Source organism: Crocuta crocuta, unplaced genomic scaffold, assembly GCF_008692635.1.
Source record: "Crocuta crocuta isolate KB4526 unplaced genomic scaffold, BGI_CrCroc_1.0 scaffold317, whole genome shotgun sequence".
Lineage (NCBI taxonomy): Eukaryota > Metazoa > Chordata > Mammalia > Carnivora > Hyaenidae > Crocuta > Crocuta crocuta.
In genome coordinates this window covers 1,595,224-1,610,990 of record NW_027530984.1, presented here as the reverse complement: position 1 = coordinate 1,610,990, position 15,767 = coordinate 1,595,224, and the positions used below count along the sequence as shown (strand labels likewise).

Here is a 15,767-nt window from a genome sequence, read left to right as displayed (position 1 = left end):
TTTTTCAAATAAAAAAAAAAAAAAAAAGCCACAGAAACCCGAAGGAGGCAAATTGGAAGGGAAGAAATGCAACAAGTCTCTTCTGTTTTCCGTCCCCAGATCTTTGGGGAAGTCCCCGCGGCAGATGAATCCGAGTCCCAGCGGCCTGTCAATCACTCTCACGAAGCTCTACTCAATACAGTGCAACCTTTCTCCACCCCCCACCCCCACCCCTCCTCAGCTGTCATGAAATCCTGGAGCAATTCTTGCCCTGGAGCCGCTTGTGCTTTTACTACCCAGGGGCTGAGCTGACTTTAAAAAAGAAACGAATACCACAAACGGAGCAGGGGCCTTGCCGCAGAGCCCACGACTGTCGGTTTCCGCTGNGCTCACGTGGCCCCTGGCCCGCGGGGCGCTCTCGGGGGTCGGGGCTGCCGAGCGCTGTCGTCGGCCGGCGGTGGCGGCGAGTACAAGACCCACTTCGCGGCCTCGGTGGCCGACCCCGAGAGGTTCTGGGGCAAAGCCGCCGAGCAGATCAGCTGGTACAAGCCCTGGACCAAAACGCTGGAGAACAGATACCCGCCTTCCACCAGCTGGTGAGTGCCTCTGTCGCCTGTCCACATCTCTCACGACTTCTGGGCGACAGGGCTCAACGTCCCTTCCTCCCGGAACCCGGCCTTGTGTCGGGACAGAAAATCGAGACTGAAGATGTGCTCAGATCTTTCAATTCGAATTTAATTTAAGTTCCAGAGTCGACCCTCCTCCCTTCTTTTGAGGGATCAGTTATGAGCCCAGTTTGAGTTACGGGCCCAATATGAGCCCAGTTTCCTATAGACCAGAGATTTACCAATATGGCAGGACTGCGCTTGGCACTGGGATTGTTGCACCAGCTGAAACCAGGGTCTGTCGCCACCGACAACACTGTCTAGTACAGGAGACAGCTGTGGAAACAAATGCCAGCAGTGTGATAAATTGGGGAAGTACTACCAAGTATCCCATGCTGCAGGGAGGAAGAGATTTGAGGAAAGACGTCAATAAAGTCACACACCTAAGTAGGGTTTGGAAGTATGGGTGTCTCTTCTCAAGGTCGACAAAGAGCTAATTATTAAAGACCAGGAGGTGGATGAAATTTGTTACTATGGTTGCAAATAATTGTGTTGACCTGAGAGGTGGGAGAGTGCGCTGGCTGGTAAGTCCAGGGTTGGGCAGGGAAGAGACTTCTGTGTCCTGTCAAGTAGATTGAATTAGAACTAGATAGCCTTGTTGTGTATGTGAAGCTGCGATATGAGAGACTCCAAAATTATGCACCTATACGTCAAGTGGTGCTAGAAATCATGATAGGAATACAATTTTTTTTTTTTTTTTTGGTTTGGAGTTGCAGTTATAAGTAGTTGTAAGCATCATTTTTACATTACAACAAAACAGAGATACGTTGTAGAATAAATGCCAGACTTGCCAGAATAGTAAGGGTGAGGCGCACGTCTATGAGAGGTCAGAGTCCTGGCTGTTTTTTAGGCTAATCCTTAAAAATGTGCCTAATCCTTAAAAATGTGGTTGCTCTCATCTGCCAGCCATGAGGGTGGGATGCTTCCTGTAAACGTTTGAGAAACATTGCAGTGGGGTTTCTCAAATTTCCAAGTTCCAGTCAGTGAGATGGGAGGAATGACCCAATCAGGTTTGCATTTGACAAATATCTCCTTGTTGAGAGCAGGGGACTTCGAATGGAGAAAGGCAAGCCAATCAGAGTCTGTTCTATATTGTCACTATGCCCTGTTCTCTTTTCAGTGTTTGGGACTGTACGTAGTTTTCCTTTTGGAATCTGAGCACCTTTTCTCTTCCAGTTCAGTTGTTTCAACGGTGTTTGACTAACCCTTTTTTTTTACATGCCCTACAGTGATTCAAGCACTATGTATATGCCGCTGAGTAATATAAGACCCCTGCTTTTTGGGAGTCTGGTGACTATTCTGTGGAGCCAGAATACTGGGTTTGAGTTCATGCACTCCCAGTTACTGGCTGTGTGTTCACAGCCAAGTTACTCAATCTCTGCTTCAGTTTCTTCATATATAAATGTGGAAATAGTATGAGGATTAGATGGGTAAAGATTTAAGACCATGTCTTGGATGGAATAGATCTTATAAATGTTGGAGGAGGAGTAGCTATCTTTACACTGGTAGGCCACAATGATTTCTGGAGCAGGAAACCTTTCTTGTGTTTCTCCGATCAAAACAGAAATGATAGTCTTTCCTAAGAGTGTGTTCTCAAAGTTCTGGGTCTGCATATCTGTCATAAAGTATGGTGCTGAAATTATTTATGTGACCATTCCCTCCCCTTAAAACCATGTGCAGAGAAGTCAGTTTAAGAAGTCATTGGGGTTATTCCAAGTAAAAACCAATGGGGCCCAGACATGAAGGAGTGGCAGTGGCAATGAAAGGGAAAGGACAGATTGTTAGAGGTTGATTGGGGTTGGCAGGGACCCAGGTGAGTGCAGAGAATGTGGAAATCAAAAATCCATCAAATAGACATTTTAGACCTGGAGATTTTCTTTCTAACTTTTTTCTTCTTCTTAATCTCTAATTCCTCACTTAAAGTTTCTAAAATTGTGTGCATAAAATGTTTTTAATGAGAATTTTTGCCAAATGGTCTTGTATTTTTGAAAATTCAGTACATTGTAGAACACAGACATTTGATAATACTGTAGCTGAACTCTGTATCTTTGTGCTCTTGGAATTGGAATCACGTGGCCACACCTGTTTACAGCAGCCCAAAAGATCAAAGTGAATAAAGATAAGTCTTTGAATCTGTATTTATTTCAGAAGAGTGATTCAATCATACTAAAAATTTTGGTGGTCAGAGCAGAGTTGGTCAGGAAAATAAAGGTGGAAGACCACATATATAATCTTAAAGTTCATCAGTAAGACTTCAGTTTCAAGTAGGATCCATTACTGTGTTGGACACCTATTTGCAGACACTCCTTATTGGTGAACAATTTTCTATAAAGTGAAATTCAAGAGCAGGATGAAATGTCTCTTGTTTTTATCTTTATATCCATAGGGTCTAGGACAGAGCTGACATATGAGTTTAAAAAATGATAGTAAAGTAACAGAACACAGACTTGCTGATTTTTGTTTCTGTATGTCTTTGGGAGGTAGTAAGGGGATATAGGCACAATTTGATGTGAAAGAGATTTGCTCATTTTCTTTGAAGCTGGGGCTGGGAATTGCGGATGTGGGTAGCCAACTCTTGAAGTAAACAGGAGTTATCTGGGTGCTGTAACTAACTGTCTTCTCCTAGATAGACATATAGGGAGTAGAGATCTCTGATGCCTTTGACTTCTCCTTTTTCGTTATAATTCTTGTCTGTTTGTTTTTCATGAAAGTAAACTTCACTCAGAATCTGCAGGCTTATCAAAAGCTCCAACAAATAAATAGTAATGCATATTAGCTTTCATAGTGGCATAAGTTCACCAGTGGTAATTTACATATGCAGGAGTATAAACATGGGATACAAATCTTTTTNTTGTCAAATTAGCCAACATACTGTGTAGTCTTGGCTTTTGGAGTAGATTCCCATGACTCATCACTTACATATAACACCAAGTGCCCATCCCAACAAGTGCCCTCCTCAATGACCATCAACCATTGTCCCCATCCTCCCTAACCCCACATGCCCATCAACCCTCAGTTTGTTGTCTATATTTAAGAGTCTCTTATGGTTTGCCTCCTTCTCTCTCTCTCTCTCTTTTTTTAATCTTATTTTTTCTTCCCTTCCCCTATGGTCTTCTGTTAAGTTTCTCAAATTCCACATATGAATGAAAACATATGATATCTGTCTTTCTCTGATGGACTTATTTCACTTAGCATAATACCTCCAGTTTTATCCACATTGTCGCAAAGATTTCATTCTTTTTCATTGCCAAGTAGTATTCCATTGTATACATAAACCACATCTTCTTTATCCATTCATCGGTTGATGGACATTTGGGCTCTTTCCATAATTTGGCTATTGTTGATAGCACTGCTATCAACATTAGGGTACATGTGCCCCTATGAATCAGCACTGCTATATCCTTTGGATAAATTCCTTTAGTGATATTGCTGGGTCATATAGTAATTCTATATTTACTTTTTTTTGAAAAAAAATGTTAACACTGTTTTCCAGAGTGGCTGCACCAGTTTGCAGTCCCACCAACAGTGCAAAAGGGTTCCTGTTTCTCCACATCCTTGCCAACATCTTTTGTTTCTTGAGTTGTTAATTTTAGCCACTGTTACCAGTACGCGGTGATATTGTGATGGTGGTTTTGATTTGTATTTCAACATGGGGTAGTAATCCTTAAGGGTGATAAACTGAAGGGACTTTCTAATCAAGTGAATAGTCCTCTAAAATACATTTCTTTTTAAACATTTTTAATGTTTATTTATTTTTAAAAGAGAGACAGAGAGAAATAGAGAGAGAAAGAGAGGCAGAGAGAAAGAGAGAGAGAGAGAGAGTAGTGGCAGAGAGAGACAGAGACACAGAATCCAAAGTAGGCCTCAGGCTCTGAGCTTTCAGCACAGAACCCGACACAGAGCTTGAACCCGTGAGTCATGAGATCATGACCTAGGCCAAAGTCAGATGCTCAACCGACTAAGCCACCCAAGCACCCAATATATTTCTTTATGATCTTTGGAAAATAAATTCCAATTACATGTAGGTGCTTTAGGAAGTTGTGAAGAACCACCTTTTCTCACTGTTTTGTGGTTAATTCACATTGTTGACGCCTGGTTTTTGGGGGTGATGAAGTCTCTATTTCAGAGACTTTAGTGGAAAAATATAGCCAAAGGGGAATCAGTTAGAATTCCTAGTAATTTCTTTAATCTTGGAACAACAAAATGGATGTTTTGGTTAGTTTCTCCTCATGAATTAGGCATCCTGCTGTCCATCCGGAATTTGAAATTGAGCTACCACTCTGTGGTATAAAGATTAGGTAATCTACTTTTGCAATACACATTGTGGTTGACTCTTCTGTCTAGTTCATTGATTTATTCCTTCTCAGGAAGCATTGCAATCCCATTTTTGTTTATTTTTATTTAAACAACATTTCATGATAAGACTCTCATATACTATATGATTTAGAATGTAATATTTACTAACAATGACTATAAACTGAAAAGGAAATACTCCAACTCAATGCAGATTATTAGAAAATGATTTCAGTTTAGTTAACATTTCTATAATGGAGTATAATTTTTTCAACATGCAAGATCTCACTTACTAACTATGAGACAAAGATTGTTTAATCCCTCCGAGTCTTAAAATGGTCTCTAGTGTTAAAGATATAAGTCATTAACTTACTGTGCCAATAATACAGAGAAAATTATGGAATAGGTAGTGAAGAAACTCACCATATAGTAGTGGGGGGGGCATACAATGACTAAATTATCACAGAGCTATTTATTTAGAATGCAGTACATACTATGCAATACAGTGGTTAGTGGTGGATTTAACATAGTCTTCTCTAGAAGGATCATGGAAGGATTCCTGAGGAAATGGTATTTAAACTGAGATACAGGCAAACCATGAGAGACTCTTGAATGCTGACAAAAACTGAGGACTGATGGATGTTGGGGGGAGGGGGGATGGGAATGGAGGAGGACACTTGTGGGAATGAGCACTGAGTGTTGTGTGGAAACTAATTTGACAATAAACTATTTGTAAAAAAAAAAAAATTAAAAAAAATAAATTAAAAAAAAAAAAAACTGAGATACCAATGAGTAGAGGTTAGACATGAGAAGTGAGGAGGAACATTCCAGGCAAAGAACACAGCATATGCAAAGGCCATGAGGTATGAAGTAGCTCAGTAGATTGTAGAAACTGAAAGAAGACTAATGTGTCTGGGGCTTAAGGAATGATAGGGAAATTATCAAGAAATGGAAGAAGGGAGCCCTTGTGAGCCATGTTAAGGATTTTTAGATTTTTTTTCCTGGTACATAATATATCATATAATGGATGATCAAAACATGACTTCCTACTTTCCTTTCTGCACTGGAAAAAAAATGGTTATGAGTTCAACCCCAGCTCTGCCATTTACCTTGGGCAAGCTTCAATACCCTTGTTTGTAAAATGAGAATGATGATAGTATCAATTTCTTAGGATTATATGGGGTGGGGAGGGGATTGTAAAGTGTCTTGAGACTGTGCCTGGCGCACAATACTAGGTATTAATGTCTTTGGAATATGGGAAAGATATTCCCATAAACAAATGTGGTCTAGGAGTTTTCAGGGAAAGGATAGCATTTGAACTGGACCTTAAAATAGGATTTAGGGAAAAAAAAACATTTTTGTGTGGGGAACAGACATGACAGGCATAGAGGTTAGAAAGAATCCAGTGTGCATGGAGGATAATATAGTAGAGCAGTTGGCTTGTAGAGGTTATTTTGGATTGTCCCCTTTATCCACAGGAGGAACATTTGAAGATCCACAGTGGATCCCTGAAACCGTGGACAGCACCGAACACTTATATACTGATTTTTCCTGTATATACATACCTATCATAAAGTTTAATTTATAAATTAGCACAGTAAGAGATTAATAGCAACTAATAAAATAGAATTATGATAACAATAGTCTGTAATAAACATTATGTGAAAGTGGTCTCTCTCTCAAAATATCTTATTGTACTGTACTCATCTTTCTTCATCTTTTGATGACGTGAGATGATAAAATGCCTACAGGATGAGGTCAAGTGCAATGAATGATGTAGGCACTGTGAGATCACATTAGGCCTGAGATTGACCACAGGTAATTGAAATACCAGAAAGTGAAACCACAACTGGGCAAGGGTAGGGGCGTGGGGGTTGGGGCACCACTGACCTCAGACTCAGAAGATAGTTTCTGGATGGTTTTAAAAATCTTGGACTGGGGCACCTGGGTGGCTAAGTCGGTTAAACGTCTGACTTTGGCTCAGGTTATGATCTCACGGATCATGGGTTCGAGCCCCACGTTGGGCTCTGTGCTGACAGCTCAGAGCCTGGAGCCTGTTTCAGATTCTGTGTCTCCCCCTCTCTCTGACCCTCCTTTGTTCATGCTCTCTCTCTCTCTCTCTCAAAAATAAATAAAACATTAAAAAATTTAAAAAAATCTTGGACTAATAAGAAAAAGAGATTTGCTTATATGTCTTGGGCTGTAATTCATAATCTGACTGTAAGCCTGCAGATAGGTTTTGTTTGCCTCAGGTGCTGAGTTTTTGTTAATTTAGGTAATTCTCAGTATTCAAGCATTTTAATATTTCATTTAAAATCTATATTTCTATTAACAATTCAAATTTTGGTCTTCTTTTGAAAAAAAAAAAAAAACCACAATATCCATCTGCAATGGGCATCATTTGGCTGGAACTGACTAGTCCCTATCCAAGGCTAAATGAGACATCACGACTTCCTGGCAGTGGGACTCAGGGAAGGAAGGAAGTTACGGTAACTGCAAGAATTTGAGTCAGATGTCCAACTGGAGAAACTGATTGTGAAATGAAAGTTAATGGGTTGAAAACTGGGCAGAGCTTAATGTAGAATTACAGATTTGACTATAAATTGAAAAGATGTGAGAGTTAAAGCCTGTGAATGTTGAGTGGAGAAGGGGGTGGAGAGGGAGAGAGAGAAGAAAAGCAAAATACTAAGAAGTGAACTTTGGAGACAAGTAGAAGAAAAAAGAAATACCCCATAAGAATGGATGAGACTCAGTCAAAGAAGTAGAAGGAAGAACAGGACATTTTAGTGTCATGGCACGTGAAGGAAAGAAGAGATAAAAATAGGGGAAGTCAGTAGAGGTCAAGGGCTCTAGAGATATAGGCTATTGAGGATTGAAAGGACAGTTTCGATTCAGAAACCCTCAGTGACTTTTCATAATGTGATGTCAGGGTAGAGATGGAGGCCAAAGCCAAAGCCAGAACAAAGCATACAGAGTGAACCTATGGTAGGTACAGCATCCCGTAGAGGCTGGGGAGACCGGGACAGCTTATGGAAGTATCTGGGTTAGGGAATAGTGCCTCGCTGTCTTTACTCATCCTACCTCCCCTTTTAGGAGAAACTTCTGACTAAAGGCAGAAGTGTCGAAATCTGTGACATAGGAATGAAGGGAATTTTGCTTATTTTGGAACCCATTCCTCATTAACAGATCTCCTTGGTTTTGCAAGTTGAAACTTGTGTGGTTTCTTATCTTTTTTTGTTTAGATACTAGATGTTCATGGAAAAAACCCAATGGAAATGTCTAAATGTTGAAATAAAGAGCTACTCAGACAATCTGTATGTTCTTGTTATATACTGGAATGATTCTATTTAGCTAGATATCACATATTTGATGGTGAGTTTGACAGGGAAGATAAGGAGACAGTTGAAAAGGGATGAAATAATTAATATTTGTTGATTTGTTAAATTATCTGGGGTTATTAGGCATCATGTAAGTAAGTGATTCAGAGGGAAAAAGTTTTTTTTAATCTTGTATTTGCAACTTTTCTGAGTTTAACTTTGTTTCAAAGCAAGCAAATAAGGAAAATATAATGTGGATTTTATGTAAACCAGAAAGTAATTTAATTTCTTACTGAATTTTGGTACTTTGGCAATCCACTGGTCAGCCACATTAGACTGTTTGGGAAATTTAGTTGTTTTTTTTTAACTTATTAAGATCCTATGAAGTTTCCTTCGTATTTATCAGATTTTATTAAAATGATATTTAATTCTGATTTGAAGGTGAGAGGTACCTAAAGATGAAAAATTTGTCCCCTTCTGACAAATTCTAAATGAAATGAATTTATTCATAATATTGTGCACAGTACAGGCATATTTAAAATTTAATTTATCATTTTTTTTATAAATACAAAAAATATTTTAAGAAGGTACATGGTCAGCATGAAAAATGGCTTGTTAGAAATATAGTCCCACAGAACAGCCTCATCAAGAAAGACCAATTTTAAAAGGTGGGCCTTATTTTATATTCTGAAGGTCAGCAGCTTGAGGCTGTGCCGTATCTAATTTTCTCAGTCCTTCATGCTGTGGAGCCTTCAGGACAGAAAGAAGTGAACTACTGGAATGCTGCAATTACATAAGCAAGGATGGATTGCCTCACAAATGCCACAATCAATGAACAATGGAAATTCAATCGACTGCGACCCGATCAACTGCCAGGTGTAGGGGAAAATCCAGACATTTAGCACCTCCTGGAAGGTGGCTTAGTCTTCCTTTGTTTATGCCATATACTATTAGTTGAGGGGAAAAAAAATCTAGTGACTGAAGTTACTTGCTTCTGCTGTTACCTCTGCTGCTTTAAAAAAAAACAAAAAACAAAAAAAACACCCAGTTTTATAAGCAACAAGCAGCAACTCCTTGCTTTCCATTGTAGTGTGACATTTGCAAGAGAAATATGTAGGAGGCTAATGAGTCTTTGTGACAATTTTTTGAATCTAAGAACCTCTTTAAATTGTAGTGTTAGAAGCACATCTGAATGTGGAACTCATCCTTTATCTAAACCATGTGGATAGAGAACTTATTATGAAAGACAGTCTATGTGCTTGTGCTAGTATGACGGCCAAATGAGGTCAGGAGGAGTACTATTCTTATGATATCTAGGAAAACTGAAGTTTAAGAATTTTGAGTTGGAGAGGCCCCTGGGTGGCTCAGTTGGGTCAGCCTCTGACTCTCGGTTTCTGCTCAGATCACCATCTCACTGTTTGAGTCTTGCATCAGGCTCTGTGCTGTGTCTGGAGCCCACTTAAAATCCTCTCTCCCTCTCTCTCTCTGCTTCTCTCTCACTCACTCATTCTCTCTCAAAAATAAATAAATATACTTAAAAAAAGAATTTTGAGTTTGAAATAGTCCACTTGAAAGCCCTAGATTAGCTAAAAAAAAAAGTTCTTTCAAATTCTAAGTTACAGAGCAGTAGAATTTAATGACTTTTAGGTAAATAGTGAATTTTACTGATTTAAAATATAAGTTTTTCTAATTGGGAGGAAAGCAATTTAATTCCCTAGGTCTTTGACTTAAAAGCTAACTCTGGACAATAGGAATAACTTCTTATGTTTTGACAAAGAATAAAAATGTTTCCCAAGTATAATCTTTCAAGACATCTCTCCTAAGTGGATACATTAGTTAGGTAAAGGGACTTTAGGAAGATATAAAAGAATGTTCAGTTGATCTACTGTAGACATGACCAATATAGATGTTTATAAAAAAATGGTAAGAAAGATAGTCAAAGGGATATAGCATCAGTATCATTGACTGTTTGCTAAATAACTGTAAGCAAAAGCACCGGAGCTTAGAAAAGTCTGCTATTGTACTAATCTAACTTTGCTTTCTCTCCACAGTTTTTCTTATTTTTACAGAGTTATATTGATTTTCAGCTGAGATTTAAGTGCTTTTCTAAACCACAAATGCCCTGACTCTGCCTTCTTCCTTACTCCCTGTCCTAATCAAAGCCAAACAAAGTTTGTCAGTTACCAATGGGAGTTTGTTAGATACCCTATTTTGGTGGGTAGGAGAGAAAAAAAAGTCAAGGATCATTATTAGTGGAGAAAACAAATTGATTTCATAGATTAAAATCTTGGCTCCAGTGTTTGAACAGTGCTTTGCCCTAAATAATTATAAAATGGGGGATTTATAAAATTAATCTTTGAGGTTATTATTGGTCAGCGGTATCTGTTCTCTACCTCAGACATGCAGGGGGATTTGATTTCCCCCTACATCCAGAGGTATATGGTTACCTTTGGCCAATGCAGTGAGAAGAGGAAGATGTGTCACTTCAGGGTGAAGCCTTTAGTTGTTGAGTGCTTCTATGAGTAGTTCTCTGGCCTGCACAGCCATCGTGGAGCACGTGTGGAATAGAAGTAGTCTGGCTGAGCAAAAACGCATTGATGACAGTGTTTTGGGGAATCCACCCCACGGTGAAGTTGTATGAGTAAGATATAAACATTTATTTTTGCAAGTTACAGAGAGTTTGCAATTGTTACTGCAGTGCAATCCATCCTATCCTTTTGACCAAGAGGGAAATAATAATAACCTTATAGGATTGTTGGAATGTTTGTGTGCTAATGTAGGTAAATAGCATCAAGCATATAGTAAAAATAGCTAGGCTTTATTGTGTCCAGGCTATGAGCCAGGTACAATACTGAATGCTTTAATTTATTTAGTATTTACAACCACCCTGTGAGATAGGGTCAGATTTTTTTTTTAATGTTTATTTTTGTGAGAGAGAGAGAGAGAAAGAGAGAGATAGAATTCAAGCGGGGGGAGGGAGAGAGAGAGAGGAAGACACAGAATCTGAAGCAGGCTCCAGGCTCTGAGCGGTCATCACAGAGCCCCACATGGACCTTGAACTCAGCTAGCTGGGAGATCATGACCTGAGCTGAAGTCTGACACTTAACGAGCTGAGCCATCTAGGCGCTCCTCAGTTTTTTATTCTCATTTAATGAGTGTGGGAATGAATAATGGAGAATTTAACAAACTTGCCTAAACTTATAAATCTAGTAAGTAGCAGATACAGGATTTGAATCCAGGTAGTCTGAGTGTAGCATCTGTACTCTTTCTAAATACTACATTATAGTGTTTCTGTAATAAGAATCTCAATTAGGAGAGCCTGGGGGACTCCGGGTAAAGTGTCTAACTTGGGCTGAGATAATGATCTTGCTGTTCCCGAATTCGAGCCCCCTGTCAGGCTCTGCTGATGGCTCACAGACTGGAGCCTGTTTCAGTTTTTGTGTTTCCTTCCCTCTCTGCCCCTCGCTGCTCGTGCTCTGTCTGTCTCTCTCAAAAAATAAACATTATTTAAAGCATCTCAATTAATTGTAATTTTCTTTTCTTGTCCCTTCTCCACTCAAACCACTAAAATTTAAAACATCTAGATCTAATTCCCAGAAACGTTTGGAGAATTCCATGTTATGTATAGAATAATAGGTTGATACTCTTTGAAAAAAATAAACTATGTTTTATATGTAAAATATTTCAAATATGTACCACAGTCTCAAAGTTGAGGAAAGAGAGGCTTTATATTGTTTCCTCCCTTAGAAACGTTTCCTGGACACTAGAAAGTGGTATTAATCTTCTCTCTAAAAAATGCTCTGTTGGGTTTCTGGCTTAAGGAAGATCTATAATGACCACATTATTCATTGCCTGTGGTATGCTTTAATATTATTTTTATTAGAACACAGTGATAAATAGGCTGATGAATTCATCTAGTATGAATATTTGAACTTTTTTTCTTCCAACCTCTCATACAACTTCTTGTATGTTTGTAATTATGGAACTTGTTGATTTTGTTTACTGCATTTATTACTGATTTACACATTCATGTACAGTATGCTTTTCATCTTGATTCTAGTGTGCATGTACAGACCTTGATAGATGGCTTATGATAAGTGCAGAGATGAGTTTCTCAGGAATAATACCGCATACAGCTTAGTGTGTGTATATATATATGTGTGTGTGTATAATTATACATACATAATTATATATAATTAGGATATGTATAATATATTTATGTATAATATATTTATGATATATATGATATATATAATTTTTTGAAATTTAGTACAAGGACAATGAGTTGTAGGTTCTCTCACTTACCTGGGTTATTCCATAGATGTTGCCAAACTTTGGGGAACACATTATGTAAGAATGTTGAATGCTTTCTTGAGTAATGAGAGGGTGTGCCACAGGGATATTTGGGATATTTATAGAGTCCATAATGGATTGAGAAGGGAATTCACATGTGATTGCTCTCTAGCTCATGCCTGAGCTATTCCATTCTTTCATGTTGATGAATTGTTTCTCAGTAATGCTAATGATAGTACTAACAACTATGGCAGACAAAAGCAGTTGCCTAATTATGGAACACTTACTATGGCTTAGGCCCTGTGCTACAACTATATATATATACATATTCTTTGACTCCTTCCAGCACCTTGTGAAATAGGTATAATTATAACACACTTTTGTAGCTGTATAAACAAAAAGACAGAGATTAAGTGACTGGCTGTATAGTGGTGGACTTAATTTTTCACACACTATGAAGCACAATATCTGTAATGAGTTGTAACTATACTCCTTAACTTCTGTCTGGTTGTCCAGTAACTGTTTAGACATCAGGACCTAGTGGGTACAAAAAAATGAGAACTATGTTACAGTTCTAAAAATTTTTAATGAGAGATGTAGCTTCTCTTTTCCTCCTTTGTCAACTGTGTTCCCATATATGTCCACTCTTTCATTTTAGAGGAATTGTAAATCTTCACTGCTTTCCCACAGTCAACTTTTGCATGTGTTCTTGACTAAATGTTTTTTTTTCCCCTAAAAAGCACGTCACCTTGAATCTTATTTCCCTTTGAGTTAGGCTGGCAAAGAATACTCAGTACTCGTCTCCATCCACTATACATCCACTCGATAAGCTCACACTCCATGGATACTTTTACCAACAATTTAACAAATCATATTAGGTAATAGAAGGGCAGGGATCAGGTCTTAGTCATACTATATCCAGAGTATAATGCACATAACCTTGTGTGTATCAATTTACTGATTTAAAAACTTCATCATTTGCAGATTTACCTTCTTAATCTATCTTCTACTGGGGTTCCTATGTAGATTGTTGGTAGATATTACCTGAATCATCCATCCTACTGGGACCCAAAATGACTTATAATCTTCTTTCTATCAAGGCATCAAAGGGTTTGAAATTTTCCTTTTTATCTCCTCCAAATTTTTATTTACATTCCAGTTAGTTAACATACAGTGCAATATTAGTTTCAGGAGTAGAATTAGTGATTCATCACTTACATTTAACACCCAGTCCTCATCACAAGTGCCCTCCTTAATGCCCATTGCCTATTTAACCCATTTCCTCACCCAGCACTCCTCCAGCAACCCTCAGTTTGTCTTCTATAGTTAAGAGTCTCTTTTACTTTCCCTTATGTTTTTGTTTTGTTTTGTTCCTTAAATTCCATATATGAATAAAATCATGTTTTCACTCTGCCTGACTTTTGCTTAGCATAATGTCTCTAGCTCCATCCATTGGAAATAGCAAGATTTCATTCTTTTTGAAGGCTGAGTAATAGTCCATTGTATGTATATAGCACCATTTTTCATTCAGCTGTTGATGAACCTTTGGGCTTTTTTCATAATTTGGCTGTTGTTGATAATGCTGCTATAAACATTGGGGGTACGTATATCCCTTTAAATCATTATGTTTTTATCTTTTGGGTAAATACCTAGTGGTGCAATTGCTAGATTGTAGAGTAGTTTTATTTTTAAGGTTTTGAGGAACATCCATCTGTTTTCTAGAGTGGCTGCACCAGTTTGCATTTTTCATGGGTCTAAGTGTCATTTATGAGGCAGTTGGCTTTCTTTGCTTCTCTTTAGCTCATTTATCTTTAAGTTGTAATAGAGACTACTTTACAGTCAGCATGGGTTTCTAGTCATCAAGTCAAAGACACACATATTACAAGGAGGGAAATACTTTACTTACATGGTACAGACCCAGCACCCATGTGAGTATGGGCTGAAAAAGTTGTTCTCTGGAACGTACCAGCTTCCAAGAATTTCAGATTTCAGAGTTGGACCAATAACATGTTACCAGATTGTCATTTATTAGTCATTTTGTAGTCAATACGTTAACCAAATAAACCAAATTTAATTGATCAAATGAAAATGATTGGTTAAAAGTGATAAAAGACAAATACTGAATGATCTCACTTATATGTGGAATCTACAAAAAAAGCATAGAACAAAACGAAACAAAAACTTAAGCTCATAGATACAGAAAATAGATTGGTGGTTGCCAGACTGGGGAGGGGAAGGGGGTTGGATGAAATGTGTGAAGGGGGTCAAAAAGTGCAAACTTCCCGTTATAAAATAAATGTCACAGGGGTACAATGTACAGCATGATGACTACATTTAATAATACTGTATTGCATATTTGGAAATTATGAAGAGAGTAAATCTTAAAAGTCTCATCACAAGAAGAAAGAAAAAAAGACAAAAATTTTAATGATGTATAGTGATGGATGGTAACTAGACTTATATTGTAGTAATCATTTCACAGTGTATACAAATGATGAATCATTATATTGTATACCTGAAACCTATATAATGTAATATGTCCATTATGCCTCAATTAAAAAAAGAATAAAAAATAAAAAAGTGATAGCAATGAAATAACATAAAAATATTATTTGTCTATGACACACCCATGGTATTGCCATAAATAATGATATAAATCTTAATACTTATGTTATTTGGAGTAAAGGCTGATTATATTCTATTAAGGGGTGGAATTTTGAAAATATAAAACGTATTTTTAATATTTTAAAATTCTGGGTCCTGACTGTTCAACATCTTCTACATATGTCTACTAGAAACATTTATTATTTCACCTGAATATTTCAAGAGCTGTTTGAAATGTGATTTGTAATTACAGGATTAGTCGATCTAATTTGATGAAATTTTCTCTTATCTGGGTTTAATTTACTTATAAAAGAATTTTTAAATTTATAATCAGTAAAAAATATCTTCAATTAGGAAGATTCTCCTTTTTTACTAAATATCCAGTTATTTCAAAGTCTATATCTGATGGAAATAATAATAATACTCTTAAATCAAAATCACTTAAATCCTAGAAGAGGATTTTACTCTATATATGTGTATTTGTCTGAGTGAGGATGCACACATGTTGTGTGTGTGTGTTTGAGAGTGGTAAAGTGTTACAGAATACATGATATACTATTACAGTAATGATAGCAACAATGCATCCTTACCATAGTCCTTTAATTTCTCAAGCACA

The 15,767-nt window shown here is 37.6% G+C and overlaps 1 protein-coding gene across 3 annotated transcripts in view; it reads left to right on the top strand.

The window, feature by feature from the left end:
* The first annotated feature begins 492 nt into the window (after positions 1-492).
* ACSS3 (acyl-CoA synthetase short chain family member 3) overlaps positions 493-15,767 on the top strand; it is a 157,593-nt gene continuing 142,318 nt past the window's right edge. For all 3 annotated transcript variants that reach the window (XM_077770202.1, XM_077770201.1, XM_077770203.1), the window contains exon 1: positions 493-575. The gene's annotated coding sequence lies outside the window, so the exon portion shown is untranslated. The remainder of the gene's footprint in view (positions 576-15,767) is intronic.